Raw genomic sequence first — 16,519 nt, forward strand, 5'->3', positions numbered from 1 at the left:
GCCCTGCGGCTGCCCTTCCTGGGAGAGCAGCCCCTGGAGGAATGCGTGAAGGAACTAGAGCACCGGGTATGGCTGGAGGATGCCTACCAGGCGCTTTGGTGGTATATGGCACAGTTTATACCCTGGACAGCTGAGCATGACAAGCCAGAGGGAGAGGAGTTTGATGGTCCTGTCTTGTTATGGGAGTCCTTTGCAGAGCCTGACTTCGGGAGCCCTGCACAGTCCAGACTTCAGGACATTTTCTATGAGAGGGAGGCTAGGCAGAATTGGGATGACCCCCATGAGGTAGAGAAAGACCTGGCTCACCTAGCAACCCTGGAGTGGGAACTGGAGCAGGACTACCAAGATCTCTTCCACTCCATTGGGAAGGCTCAGCAGGACAGCAAGAAGTCAGACCAAGGTCCAGAGCCCTTCAGCTGGGAGGATATTGTGGATTTTTACTGGGAAGAACCCCAGGTGGCCGGTGGAGATGGGACCGAGGTCTCTCCACTGGTCCTGCAGGGAATTGGGAGCCTAGTCTCCATTTCCCAGCGGCAGGTTGAGTTACAGGGGGCAGAGGTAGTTGTTCCTGCCCCCCAGCAGCAGCATGATTTGTTGGGAACTGGGAGCCTAGTCTCCATTCCCCAGCGGCAGTTTAACGCACTAGGTGGAGACAGTAAGCCCCACAACTGTGCAGATGGGACCGTGGTCTCTGCACTCACAGCACAGGGGGTAGGGACAGTCGGTCTTGTCCCCCAGCAACAGGGCTGTTTAGCCAAAGAGGAGACAGTCGGTCTCCCCCTCAAACAACCAGATCTCCAGCCATCTCCGCAGGGATACCAGGAGGAGGAGGTAAGCGAGCCCTCCCCTTCCCAGCTACTTCCCAACCGAGTTCTGGGGGCAGGGGATGAGCCTGCAATACCCACTGATCCCTTCCCAGCGGAAGAGCTGGCATCAGGGCAGAGAGCCGCTAGCCTCTGCTCCACCTAACCCCTTGTTACAGGACTGGCTTGTACCCCTCTCACGCCAGCAGAAGAGCTAGCATCAGGGCAGAGCGCAGTCGGCCTCTGCCCTCCCCTATCCTCTTGTCCAGAGACTGACTTCCCACAGGCATCCCCAGCGGAAGAACTGGCATCTGGGCAGAGCGCAGTCGGCCTCTGCCCACCAAGTACCTACAGCTCCAAGCTGGAGAACCACAAAGCAAGGAGTAGCAGATGCCCACTCAACAGCTGGGGACATACAGAACAGAGCCAGGCCCCAAAATTCAACAGGTCCAGTATTGGGTTGTGGGTAGGCTGCCATACTAACTCAGGTACCGACCGACGTGAGGTCAGGTATCTGGTTAGTCTTCCCTGGGGGGGGGATGTGTGGCGAAACCAACCTCACCACTGGGTTTTGGAGAGGGCTGTTTAAAAGCCTCTTGCCTCAGGATTATGGCCCATAGTAACTTTAAAGAATAAAAACAGACCGGCCGCACAGCTTAAATCTGTCTGTGGAATTGTATTTTATGTTATTATGCGTTCGGTTAAATTGTATGTTATGTGAGGGTACCCAGATAGCTAATATTATTGTATTCGTGTATTCTGAGTGCCATTCACCTAATGATATGCACTCAGACTTGAGCTATCTGGGGATATGTTAAATGTCTGTGTTTGCTGTGGGGGTGTGCCATTGTGTGTTTAAATGGTGATGTCTGTCCTGTTGTCTCAACATGTGTATTGGCGATCTCCCCTTTGTCCAGAGAGATAATTGGATTGCCCTCGGTTGTCACTGGGACAGAGAGGAGGAAACCATGATGCATTGTGGGGATGTGTTGTATCTGTTCTGTGTCGCAGTCTCCCTTCTGGTCCTCTGGGGGCGTGAACGATTGGTTGCTGTATTTACATTGTGTGTGTTGTAAATTACTGATTGGTTGTATTTCAAAACCCTGTGGGCGGACCTGTATTTGCAACAACTGTAATAAAAACCAGGCTGGGTGTGCCAGCACGTCAGACCACTGCTTGACCCTGAACATGGAGCCTTGTCTCGTCATTGGGGGGATTCCCTGTATGCTGTTGGAGACTGATTGCCAGGAGTGTAAGCTGACTGAATGCTTTTCCTGTTCGTCTGCTGGCAGCTATTCGCGAGGTTCCAGTTTGGAGTGCTATTTTGTATCCAGTTCGGGAGTTTGGTGTTCTGCAGTTGCTGTGCCTGTCTCTCAGAAAGGGGCATATCGCCTAAACGGATTTTAACCCCTTGTCTGCTGAAACGGTCCGTTACACTTCCTATCCAAGAACGCTCTCATTAAGGATCCAGAAGAACCGAGAAGCCCACCAAAGAAAAAACACCACACACTTGTTCATGAATGGACAGTAGTAGGTTCTCCAAAAGCTTATACTTCTCCAAAATGAGAAACCATTTCAAATCTTGGCTAGTGCCAATACAGCTGCTCTGTTATCAGTCTGAAAAGGTTAAAAGAAGATTTACACCTTAATTTTCACCACCATCTCCCATGTCATGTTAGCGACCTGGGGTCGCATTGATTCACTTAGAACCGGACTTTACTACCTTATCCTTACATTTTTTATTTTAGTTTTACATTATTTCACTGTTCTGTTTAAAACTACTTGTTTGTGGTACATTAATATTCTACTGAACCTCTCACTACTGCAGGTATTTTCTGTATCTAGATCCCCTCTGCGCACTTCTTTCCTGATAACGCATTATGGTCTTACGAATTGCTTCCTTAAATGTTAAGGGCCTTAATAGCCCAGCCAAGCGCTCGTTTCTATGGAAAGAGGCCCACAGATTAGGATGTGATATATTATGCGTACAAGAAACGCACTTAAATGAAGCAGACAGTTTCAGAATTAGTCATAAAGACTTTCCTACTATTATGTTTTCACATGCCTTCAATAATAAAAGGGGTGTACTAATTGCATCTCTTGATGCAGACCCAATGGGTAGATTTATTATTGTTACATGTCTGGTTAACAACTCACCTTACACTATAGTGTCTTTATATGCCACTAATTCTAAAACTTTAAGTTTTATTAGGTCTATCTTGGAGTCCGTCTCAACCCAAAAGAAAGGTTCCATCATCATCTGCGGAGATTTTAATTTGGTAATGGACCCCCGTATTGACAAATCTACTCCTGTAAGTAAGAAGGACAATTATAAACTTAAAGATCTATGTCACAAGGAAGAGTTGTTTTATGTCTGGAGGTCACTTCATGCCTCGGAAACAGGCTACTCTTTTTTTTCAATCCCACACAACTCATATTCCCAGATAGACTTCTTTTTGGTTGATAAATGGCTACTCCAAAAGGTGGTGGACTCCAAGATAGGCCTAATTACTTGGTCTGATCATGCCCCTATTACAATCTCCATACAAGAAACTTTTAACCTCAAACATTCTTCCCCATGGAGATTAAATAGCCTTTTATTATCAAATAAACATTGCAAGGAATTAATATCTAAGGCACTAACAGAATACTTCCAACTCAATACTAACTCTGAGAATAATCCAACAACAGTATGGTGCGCCCACAAAGTGGTAATCAGAGGTCTTTTTATTAAATATTCTTCAGAAGAAAAAAAGAAAAGAATGCTTAAATTAGAAGAACTACACGACAAACTTAGAATTTTGGAAAAAGATAACCAAAAATCTCCAACCTCCCATATCTTTCAACAAATTATTAGCATCAGACATGAAATATATCTCCTCATGCAAAACAATTTTGAAAGACATCTCAGACAATCCAGGGCACAATTTTACAGACAAGGGAATAGAGCCTCCAAAATGTTAGCCAATAAACTTAAAAATAAAGCAGCAAATTCCCGAATTCCTTTCCTGTGGTCCACTAATAAGAATAAAATAATAAATCCCCTTAAAATTGCTGAAGAATTTGCCAACTATTACCACTCCCTTTATAATATAAAAAACGACCTAAATTCCCACCAACCAACCGCAGAAGATATTAACCTGTTTTTGAATAACATTTCACTTACCCTTTTATCCCCAGATCAACTCTCTTTTTTAAATAAACCTATTTCTTCACAAGAAATACTTGACACTATTTCCACCCTCAAAATAAATAAATTCCCGGGCCAAGATGGCTTTATAAATAAATATTATAAATCCTTCTCTCATATCTTAACTCCCCACCTACTTTCTTGCTTTCAACACATGATGCATGATAAGGGAATCCCCACATAAATGCTCCAAGCAATAATAATTACTTTGCCCAAACCTGGGAAGGCCCCTAATACACCCGCTAATTTTAGACCAATATCTCTTTTAAATACTGATCTAAAATTATTCTCCAAAATCTTAGCTAATTGCTTAGCAGATATATTACCAAGTCTCATAGACTCCGATCAGGTCGGTTTTGTCAAACACCGACAAACATCAGACGGAACAAGAAGTTTTTTGGACCTAATTGAAATAGCCCATACCCATCGTACGCCTTCCATGCTCCTCTCACTGAGAAGGCGTTCGACAGAGTCCACTGGGGATTCCTTCACTCAGTCTTGAAAAAATTGGGATATTAAATTTATATTCCTCACCCCAAGCTTTTGTCTACTCTTCTGGATTTAAATCCCATTTATTTCCCATCTCAAACGGCACTAGACAGGGATGCCCCCTCTCCCCTTTAATTTTCGCCCTAATAATGGAACCACTTGCCAGCCATATCAGATCATCCCCCCATATTAGTGGCATTTCAACTTCAGGTAAAGACCATCGCATAGGCCTATTCGCAGATGACGTTCTTTTACTACTATCCAATCCCACCACCTCTCTTCCCCATACTTGCAATATACTGTCATCCTTCTCAAAGGCATCCTATTTCAAAATCAACACCACAAAATCTCAAATCCTAAACTTGGGAATACAGGAGATAATTGTTAAGTCTCTAAAACTAGCTTTTCAATTTAACTGGGTTACAAAATCACTACCCTATCTAGGGATTAACCTTACAGCACTTCCTAGTGAATCATTTACTCTCAATTACATTCCCTTATTTCAGGACATCAAGATTAAACTAACAAACTTCAAGACACAAGGTATTTCCTGGCTAGGCAAAATTGCAGTTATAAAAATGAGCATCTTGCCCCAAATATTATACTATTTCAGAAATCTGCCTATTCCAATACCCATCAAATACCTTAAGGATTTGCAAAAATCCCTTTTACATTTTATATGGGGAGGTAAATATCATAGAATAAAAGCGGACATACTCTATCTTCCTAAAAAAGAAGGTGGTCTAAACTGTCCCTCAATCATACAATACTACAGAGCCACAATCCTAGATCAACTAAAACACCTATGGCACAATGACCAGCAAATAGAATGGTCTCGTATAGAAAAACATTTTCTTGGAAAACATTCTCTAAAAGACCTTCTCACAGCTATGTCTCTTTTAAGTTTTACCCCAACAGTACCTTGGCAACTACTAAGGCAATCTTTAATGTTTGGGACGTAGTCGCTAATAAACGTCAATTATTTGATGTACCCCTTCAAGATTATAACACCTCAATATTAGAATCCTATATTCCAGATTTAGACATTTCCATATGGAAAGAGAAGGGTTTATGTTACATTAATGATCTTCTCACAAATAACATTCTTAAACCCTTTTCGGAACTCTCACATTGCTATGGACTCCCCACAAGAGATTTTTATAAATATCTCCAAATCAGACACGCTATTGCTAACACAATATTTACCCATCCTCAAAAACGGAACAACAATAATCCATCTTCAACTTCTTTCACAAGATGGCTCTTAAATCATAACACTAATAGAAAAGGGATATCCAAAACATACAAAGTTCTTATCATACCATCAGAAGACCCTTTACAAGAAATCAAGTCCAAATGGTCTCAAGATCTATCCATCAATTTATCCACAGAACAATGGTCCCCTACATTTGATGTAATGTATCTAATATTTCAAGATGCATCTCCCATTTGGAGATATCTAGGAAAATCCTATACAGGTGGTACTATCACCCGATAAAACTAAATAGGCTATTCCCAGATTCCCTTGAATGTTGGAAATGTGGAAACCCACAAGGATCCTTTCTTCACTGTTGGTGGGACTGCCCCCCGATCAATTCCTTATGGCAGAGATCTTTTCATATCTTTGCAAAAATTTGTCAAATTCCAATTACACCCTCACCACAATTGGCATTTCTTTTTATAGGTATTGAGACCATTCCTCTTGATTTTAGAACTGTTTTTGGTCATATATGTATTGCAACACGTCAACTTATCGCCTCCCATTGTAAATACAACCAGATTCCCATTAACCTTGAAGTTATAAAAAAGGTTGAAGACAACTGTTGGTACAAAGGAGTAGCTGTCTCTGCTCTATTTAAAAAATATAAATTTTATAAACAATAGGGAACCTGGCTGAATAGCATCTTTCATGCTAGCTCCAATTTAGCAAACTCCTTAGTCATATAATTGGGATCTAACTGGCATCTCAAAAGAATTTGCAGCTTGTATATAACATCTTGAAATGTCATACTTAAGAAACATTCAATACCTGTGAAGTATCCATATTGGTGTACCACTTTACCTAATTCTGTTTTTATTATTATCACTAAATACTGATGTTTCTTATGAAACTGTACCTTTTGTAATCGGTAATATCATTATATCTGGTTCATTTATTCCATATTATTTTATTATCCTCTGTCCCTCCCCCTCCCTCCCCTCCCCCCCCTTTTTTCTTATCCCTTCCCTCCCTTCCTCCCCTTCCTTCTCAACCCCTCCCCTTTCCTCCTTCCTCCTCAAATTCCCTTATGATTTTGTATGTAATCATTGCTTGATTTGTACCAAATGTCATTATTTCTTAAATTTGGAAAAACTCAATAAAAACTTTCATGTTTCAAAAAATAATAATAATAATATCTTGGACCAGTTGGGAAAGGTAATTATCTTTGGTCATTGCCAATAAAGATGAGCGAATCGAAGTTGACAAAGTAGGAATGCAATCCGAATTTCAGGAAAAATTCGATTAGCACTGAATCCGAATTTCCTTGCGATTCGTGGTAACGAATCAAATTTTTTCCTAAAATAGCTGCTGCACTTGAGAGGACATGGAGAAAGGAACTTTGGTAAGGCGGCATCACCCATAATGCCATGCATGCAGCCAATCAGCAGCCAGCCAGCCCTGTGATGTCACAGCCCTATAAATAGCCTCAGCCATCTTGGATTCTGCCATTTCCAGTGTACTTAGTGCAGCGAGAGACGTCAGCAGGCGCTAGGGACAGTGCGAGGAAAGACTTCATTGTGCTAAAAAAATGATTTACAAGTTCAGGGAAAGATTATTCAAGGTGTAGGGAAAGGACAGGGAGGAATCATTCCACAGCATTTTTGTAGAACAGGGTTCAGTAGGGGAGGTTACAGCCTGGGGAATAGGAACAATCCTATTACACCTTGCAGCACTGACTGCGGATCCACATTGCCATTATACAGCTCTGTAATTCCAGCAAACCGTTCTTGTTATTGGGATGCAAGTGCCGTGTGATACCGCCATTAAAGGGCTTCTGTCAGCCCACTAAACCCTTTTTTTTCCCCCGTTAATATTAATCCCTACACTGCAAGCTCCCTGTACATATGTTAAATATTCATTTTCGTTCAGTAGATATTGTTAAAAATCAAGTTTTATAATATGTAAATTACCTTGCTACCAGCAAGTAGGGCGGCTACTTGCTGGTAGCAGCCGCATCCTCCTCTCATCATGACGCCCCCTCCGCCGTTTGATTGACAGGGCCAGGGAACGGGTTCGTTCTCTGTTGGCCCTGTTCGAATTCAAAATATCGCGCCTGCGCCGTACCTTTCTTTAATCGGTGCAGGCGCACTGAGAGGCGGCTTCTCTCCGGCCGCTCCATCCTCAATGCGCCTGCGCCGGGTGTAGATGTGACGTCATCGGCGCAGGCGCATTGAGGATGATTTCAATTCTAGCCTAATATGGAATATAGCAGTGCTAAGTTGAAATCGCAATTCGATTATTATAACTTGAAATAATCGAATTGCGATTTCAACGTAATTCTCAAATCCGACAGTACATTCTAGTATATGGAGACGTTCCCATGGTGATGGGGACGCTCCATGAGCATGGAATATAGCATTGCTTAGTTGAAATCGCCATACGATTACTTTGAGTTATATTAATCGCATTGCGACTTCAACTTGGACCTGGTTTACTATGGTTGGCTTCAATGGCTTGGTAGAATTAGCGAATATGGCGAATGTATTCGTCATATTCCACAAAACGAATATAACAAATGTATTCGTCATATTCCACAAAACGAAGATATTCTCCATCTTCGTTTTAGCTACCTATTCATCAACTTCGCTAATTCTAGCAATCATATAGTAAAGTTGACTATAGAGACAGATAAGTTTAATTCGCTATGCGATTATATTACTTTTTTAGCTTTTTTTTTATAAATAGAATAATTATAATAATTATCAGGTATTATAATTATTCTATTTATTTAAAAAAAAGCGAAGTAATATAATCGCATAGCGAATTAAACTTAGCTGTCTCTATAGTCAACTTTCCTATATGATTGCTAGAATTCGCGAAGTTGATGAATAGGTAGCTAAAACGAAGATGCAGAATATCTTCGTTTTGTGGAATATGACGAATACATTCGTCATATTCGCTAATTCTACCAAGCCATTGAAGCCAACCATCGTAAACCAGGTCCAAGTTGAAATCGCAATGCGATTAATATAACTCAAAGTAATCGCATGGCGATTTCAACTTAGCACTGCTATATTCCATATTAGGCTAGAATTAACGAATATGGAATATAGCAGCAACCATAGTAAAACAGGTCCAAGTTGAAATCGCAATTCGATTAATTTAAGTTATAATAATCGAATTGCGATTTCAACTTTTTACGTATATTCTTAATATTGCTATAACTTCGTCTTTGAGAATATTTGTAATATTGCTCTAACTTCGTCTTTTAGAATATGACGAATATTCTAAAAGACGAAGTTAGAGCAATATTACGAAATTTCGTAAAATACACATATAGACTGTAATTTAGCTAATATACTGCTATCGTATTTTTTTTAATAGTGTACATATTTTACAAAACTTAAGTTCAGAAGAGGCAAAAAAAAAAATTTGAGAAAAAAAAATGATTATACTATATTAGCTAAATTACAATCTATATGTGTATTTTGCGAAATTTCGTAATATTGCTCTAACTTCATCTTTTAGAATATTCGTCATATTCTAAAAGGCAAAGTTAGAGCAATATTACGAAATTTCGTAAAATACCGTTGCCTTATAATATTAAAAGAAAAAAATCGCAATACGCGATTAATTAAATCGCATATTATTTGCGATAATTGGGAAAATTATGAATATTCGATTTTGACGAATATAACACGAATATTTAATCGAATATTCGCGAAATATCGCAAAATCGAATATGGCACCTTCCGCTCATCACTAGACACTAGGCCCAAAGTCTGCAGCAATGTATCCAAGTCAGCGCATCGCAAGTCTGCACAGAGCACCGCAAGTCATCACAGAGCATCGCAACTCAACGCAAGCATTGCAACACATCAAAAAAATACGCTTCTCCGTTAAGATTGACATTTGTTCCTGCTCTTCAGAATAAGGTCAGAGCTTTCCTTTTATTACTTATCATTGCATATAGGCTTTGGCATAAAGAAACATTTTTTTGTGTTCAGAAATAAGAGACTTTAAATAAAACAAAGGACAGATTGTAGTACACAGACTCTAAAGCATTTAAAGTGACAGTCATTTATCTCTGCATTTGTTAGTATTGCATTTAAAGTGAAAGGACTCTTAATATTCATATTGATTGTTAGTATTGCATTTAAAGTAACATTTCTGAACCTAGTATTACCATGCCACTGTTAGAGGATGCAAAGATAGATAGAGTAGAATTTGAAGATCAAGGGAACCTGTCTGAGGTAGAAGAGTCTGATATAGCATTAGTCTTGCCTCAAACAAATATAGCCCAAGCAGATCAACTAAGACGTTCATCACGTGCCAGAAAACTGACCCCAAAAATGCTGGAAAATTTGGAGCAAGAAGCAGCCCTGAAAGGAAAAAAGTTCGCCAGAATGTATGATAAATGGAAATTATACATTAACCCCTTTAGGACACAGCCTTATTTCACCTTAAGCACCAGGCCATTTTTTGCAAATCGTCACATATTTTACTTCATGACACTGGTAAAATGAAATAAAAAATAATAATTGTTATTTATAAAAAAATACAATTTTTTTTTATTGCAAATTTACAAGTTTCAATTTCTCTACTTCTATAATACATAGTAATACCTCCAAAATTAGTTATTACTTTACATTCCCCATATGTCTACTTCATGTTTGGTTCATTTTGGGAATGATATTTTATTTTTGGGGGGTGTTACAAGGCTTAGAAGTTTAGAAGCAAATCTTGAAATTTTTCAGAAATTTTCAAAAACCCAATTTTTAGGGAACAGTTCAGGTCTGAAGTCACTTTGCGAGGCTTACATAATAGAAACCACCCAGAAATGACCCCTATTCTAGAAACTACACCCCTCAAGGTATTCAAAACTGATTTTATAAACTTTGTTAACCCTTTAGGTGTTCCATAAGAATTAATGCAAAATAGAGATACAATTTCAAAATTTCCCTTTTTTGGCAGATTTTCCATTTTAATAGTTTTCTTTCAGTTACAAAGCAAGGGTTAACAGCCAAACCAAACTGTATATTTATGGCCCTGATTCTGTAGTTTACAGAAACACCCCATATGTGGTTGTAAACTGCTGTGCGGGCACACGGCAGGGCGCAGAAGGAAAGGAATGCCATATGGTTTTTGGAAGGCAGGTTTTGCTGGACTGTTTTTTTTTTGGACACCATGTCCCATTTTAAGCCCCCCTGATGCAACCCTAGAGTAGAAACTCCATAAAAGTGACCCCATCTAAGAAACTACACCCTCAAGGTATTAAAAACGGACTTTACAAACGTTATTAACCCCTTAGGTGTTCCATAAGAGTTATTGGCAAATGGAGATGAAATTTCATAATTTCAATTTTTGGGCAAATTTTTCATCTTAATCTATTTTTCCCAGTAACAAAGCAAGGGTTAACAGCCAAATAAAACTCAATATTTATGGCCCTGATTCTGTAGTTTACAGAAACACCCCATATGTGGTCGTAAACTGCTGTACAGGCACACAGCAGGGCGCAGAAGGAAAGGAATGCCATACGGTTTTTGGAAGGCAGATTTTTCTGGACTGTTTTTTTTTACACTATGTCCCATTTGAAGCCCCCCTGATGCACCCCTAGAGTAGAAACTCCCAAAAAGTGACCCCATTTTAGAAACTACAGGATAGGGTGGAAGTTTTTTTGGTACTAGTTTAGGGTACACATGATTTTTGATTGCTCTATATTACACTTTTTGTGAGGCAAGATAACAAGAAATAGCTGTTTTGGCACCGTTTTTATTTTTTGTTATTTACAACATTCCTCTGACAGGTTAGATCATGTGGTATTTTTATATACCAGATTGTCAGTGACGCGGCGATACCTAATATGTATACTTTTTTTTATTTATGTAAGTTTTACACAATGATTTCATTTTTGAAGCAAAAAAAATACATGTTTTAGTGTTTCCATAGTCTGAGAGCCATAATTTTTTCAATTTTTGGGCGATTACCTTGGTTAGGGTATGATTTTTGCGGGATAAGATGACTGTTTTATTGGCACTATTTTGGGGTGCGTGTGACTTATTGATTGCTTGCTATTACACTTTATGTGATGTAAGTTGACAAAAAATGGTTTATTTAGCACAGTTTCTATTATTTTTTTTTTTACGGTGGTCATCTGAGGGGTTAGGTCATGTGATATTTTTATATAGCCGGTCGATACGGATGCAGCGATACCTAATATGTATACTTTTTATTTATTTATGTAGGTTTTAAAAAAAAATAATAATCATGTTTTAGTGTTTCCGTATTCTGAGAGCCATAGTTTTATCAGTTATGGGGTGATTATCTTAGGTAGGGTCTCATTTTTTGCGGGATGAGATGACGGTTTGATTGCCACTATTTTGGTGTGCATATGACTTTTTGATCGCTTGCTATTACACTTTTTGTTATGTAAGGTGACAAAAAATGGTTTATTTAGCACAGTTTTTATTTTTTATTTTTTTACGGTGTTCATCTGAGGGGTTAGATCATGTCATATTTTTATAGAGCCAGTCGATACGGACGCGCCGATACCTAATATGTATACTTTTTTTTATTCATGTAAGTTTTACACAATAGCAGCTTTTTTAAAACAAAAAATTGATGTTTTAGTGTCTCCATATTCTGAGCCATAGTTTTTTTTATTTTTTAGACGATTGTCTCTGGTAGGGGCTCATTTTTTGCGGGATGAGGTGACAGTTAAATTGGTACTATTTTGGTGGGCAAACGCCTTTTTGATCGCTTGCTGTTGTACTTTTTGTGATGTAAGGTGACAAAAAAATTGTTTATTTAGCACACTTTTTATTTTTATTTTTTACGGTGTTCATCTGAGGGGTTAGGTCATGTGATATGTTTATAGAGACGGTCGATAAGAACGCGGCGATACCTAATATGTATACTTTTTCTTTTTCCCTATTTTTTACCCTTTTTTTTACTTTATTTGGGGAAAATGATGTTTTTGTTTATTTTTACTTGAAACTTTTAATTTTTGAGGGGGAAACTTAATTTTTTCAACTTTTTTTTACTTAATTTTTTGTCCCACTTTGGGACTTTAACTTTTGTGGGTCTAATCCTTTACAATGCATTCCAATACTTCTGTATTGGAATGCATTGGCTGTATGAGTAAGACTGTGTATTACTCATACAGCTTCTGGTGCCTGTGAGATCCAGGGGGCTGAATCTCACAGGCTCTTCACCGGAAGACAGTGCAGATGCCTCAGGAAGGCATCGCGCTGCCTTCCATGCCATCAGGTCCCCCCCACAGCCCCACGGGGACCCGATAGCACCGCCCGCCGCAATAGTTAAAAGCCGCAAACCGCAGGTCTGAATTGACCTGCGGTTTGCGGCAATCGCCGACATGGGGGAGTCACGGGACCCCCGGGCATTTAGCCCAGGTGCCTGCTCAATGATTTGAGCAGGCACCGGCTTCCATTCACCGTCCCCTGCGCGGCGGTGATCGGAAATACACAGGGCATACAGGTACGTCCTGTGTCCTTAAGTACCAGGACATAAGGGCTGCCCTGTGCGCCCTGTGTCCTGAAGAGGTTAAAGACATTCGTAAAAAGCTAAAGCAAGAAAGTATAAAAGGGAACTTGAGTAGAGTTGAGCGAACACCTGGATGTTCGGGTTCGAGAAGTTCGGCCGAACATCCCGGAAATGTTCGGGTTCGGGATCCGAACCCGATCCGAACTTCGTCCCGAACCCGAACCCCATTGAAGTCAATGGGGACCCGAACTTTTCGGCACTAAAAAGGCTGTAAAACAGCCCAGGAAAGAGCTAGAGGGCTGCAAAAGGCAGCAACATGTAGGTAAATCCCCTGCAAACAAATGTGGATAGGGAAATGAATTAAAATAAAAATTAAATAAATAAAAATTAACCAAAATCAATTGGAGAGAGGTTCCATAGCAGAGAATCTGGCTTCCCGTCACCCACCACTGGAACAGTCCATTCTCAGATATTTAGGCCCCGGCACCCAGGCAGAGGAGAGAGGTCCCGTAACAGAGAATCTGTCTTCATGTCAGCAGAGAATCAGTCTGCATGTCATAGCAGAGAATGAGGCTTCACGTCAGCCACCACTGCAACAGTCCATTGGCATATATTTAGGCCCAGCACCCAGGCAGAGGAGGGAGGTCCCGTAACAGAGAATCTGTCTTCATGTCAGCAGAGAATTAGTCTGCATGTCATAGCAGAGAATGAGGCTTCACGTCAGCCACCACTGCAACAGTCCATTGGCATATATTTAGGCCCAGCACCCAGGCAGAGGAGGGAGGTCCCGTAACAGAGAATCTGTCTTCATGTCAGCAGAGAATTAGTCTGCATGTCATAGCAGAGAATGAGGCTTCACGTCAGCCACCACTGCAACAGTCCATTGGCATATATTTAGGCCCAGCACCCAGGCAGAGGAGGGAGGTCCCGTAACAGAGAATCTGTCTTCATGTCAGCAGAGAATTAGTCTGCATGTCATAGCAGAGAATGAGGCTTCACGTCAGCCACCACTGCAACAGTCCATTGGCATATATTTAGGCCCAGCACCCAGGCAGAGGAGGGAGGTCCCGTAACAGAGAATCTGGCTTCATGTCAGCAGAGAATCAGTCTTCATATCATAGCAGAGAATCAGGCTTCACGTCACCCACCACTGTAAGAGTCAATTTTCATAAATTTAGGCCCAGAACCCAGGCAGAGGAGAAAGGTCCCGTAACAGACAATCTGGCTTCATGTCAGCAGAGAATCAGTCTTCATATCATAGCAGAGAATCAGGCTTCACGTCACCCACCACTGTAAGAGTCAATTTTCATAAATTTAGGCCCAGAACCCAGGCAGAGGAGAAAGGTCCCGTAACAGACAATCTGGCTTCATGTCAGCAGAGAATCAGTCTTCATATCATAGCAGAGAATCAGGCTTCACGTCACCCACCACTGTAAGAGTCAATTTTCATAAATTTAGGCCCAGAACCCAGGCAGAGGAGAAAGGTCCCGTAACAGACAATCTGGCTTCATGTCAGCAGAGAATCAGTCTTCATATCATAGCAGAGAATCAGGCTTCACGTCACCCACCACTGTAAGAGTCAATTTTCATAAATTTAGGCCCAGAACCCAGGCAGAGGAGAAAGGTCCCGTAACAGACAATCTGGCTTCATGTCAGCAGAGAATCAGTCTTCATATCATAGCAGAGAATCAGGCTTCACGTCACCCACCACTGTAAGAGTCAATTTTCATAAATTTAGGACCAGAACCCAGGCAGAGGAGAAAGGTCCCGTAACAGACAATCTGGCTTCATGTCAGCAGAGAATCAGTCTTCATATCATAGCAGAGAATCAGGCTTCACGTCACCCACCACTGCAACAGTCCATTGGCATATATTTAGGCCTAGCACACAGGCAGAGCAGAGAGGTCCCGTAACAGACAATCTGGCTTCATGACAGCAGAGAATCAGTCTGCATGTCATAGCAGAGAATCAGGCTTCACGTCAGCCACCACTGCAACAGTCCATTGTCATAAATTTAGGCCCAGCACCCAGGCAGAGGAGAGAGGTCCCGTAACAGAGGATCTGGCTTCATGTCAGCAGAGAATCAGTCTGCATGTCATAGCAGAGAATCAGGCTTCACGTCAGCCACCACTGCAACAGTCCATTGTCATAAATTTAGGCCCAGCACCCAGGCAGAGGAGAGAGGTCCCGTAACAGACAATCTGGCTTCATGTCAGCAGAGAATTAGTCTGCATGTCATAGCAGAGAATCAGGCTTCATGTCAGCCACCACTGCAACAGTCCATTGGCATATATTTAGGCCTAGCACACAGGCAGAGGAGAGGTTCATTCAACTTTGGGTAGCATCGCAATATAATGGTAAAATGAAAATAAAAATAGGATTGAATGAGGAAGTGCCCTGGAGTCCAATAATATATGGTTATGGGGAGGTAGTTAATGTCTAATCTGGACAAGGGACGGACAGGTCCTGTGGGATCCATGCCTGGTTCATTTTTATGAACGTCAGCTTGTCCACATTGGCTGTAGACAGGCGGCTGCGTTTGTCTGTAATGACGCCCCCTGCCGTGCTGAATACACGTTCAGACAAAACGCTGGCTGCCGGGCAGGCCAGCACCTCCAAGGCATAAAAGGCTAGCTCTGGCCACGTGGACAATTTAGAGACCCAGAAGTTGAATGGGGCCGAACCATCAGTCAGTACGTGGAGGGGTGTGCACACGTACTGTTCCACCATGTTAGTGAAATGTTGCCTCCTGCTAACACGTTGCGTATCAGGTGGTGGTGCAGTTAGCTGTGGCGTGTTGACAAAAGTTTTCCACATCTCTGCCATGCTAACCCTGCCCTCAGAGGAGCTGGCCGTGACACAGCTGCCTTGGCGACCTCTTGCTCCTCCTCTGCCTTGGCCTTGGGCTTCCACTTGTTCCCCTGTGACATTTGGGAATGCTCTCAGTAGCGCGTCTACCAACGTGCGCTTGTACTCGCGCATCTTCCTATCACGCTCCAGTGCAGGAAGTAAGGTGGGCACATTGTCTTTGTAGCGTGGATCCAGCAGGGTGGCAACCCAGTAGTCCGCACAGGTTAAAATGTGGGCAACTCTGCTGTCGTTGCGCAGGCACTGCAGCATGTAGTCGCTCATGTGTGCCAGGCTGCCCAGGGGTAAGGACAAGCTGTCCTCTGTGGGAGGCGTATCGTCATCGTCCTGCCTTTCCCCCCAGCCACGCACCAGTGATGGACCCGAGCTGCGTTGGGTGCCACCCCGCTGTGACCATGCTTCATCCTCATCCTCCTCCACCTCCTCCTCATCCTCGTCCTCCTCGTCCTCCAGTAGTGGGCCCTG

Source organism: Bufo gargarizans, chromosome 2 (genome assembly GCF_014858855.1).
Source record: "Bufo gargarizans isolate SCDJY-AF-19 chromosome 2, ASM1485885v1, whole genome shotgun sequence".
Lineage (NCBI taxonomy): Eukaryota > Metazoa > Chordata > Amphibia > Anura > Bufonidae > Bufo > Bufo gargarizans.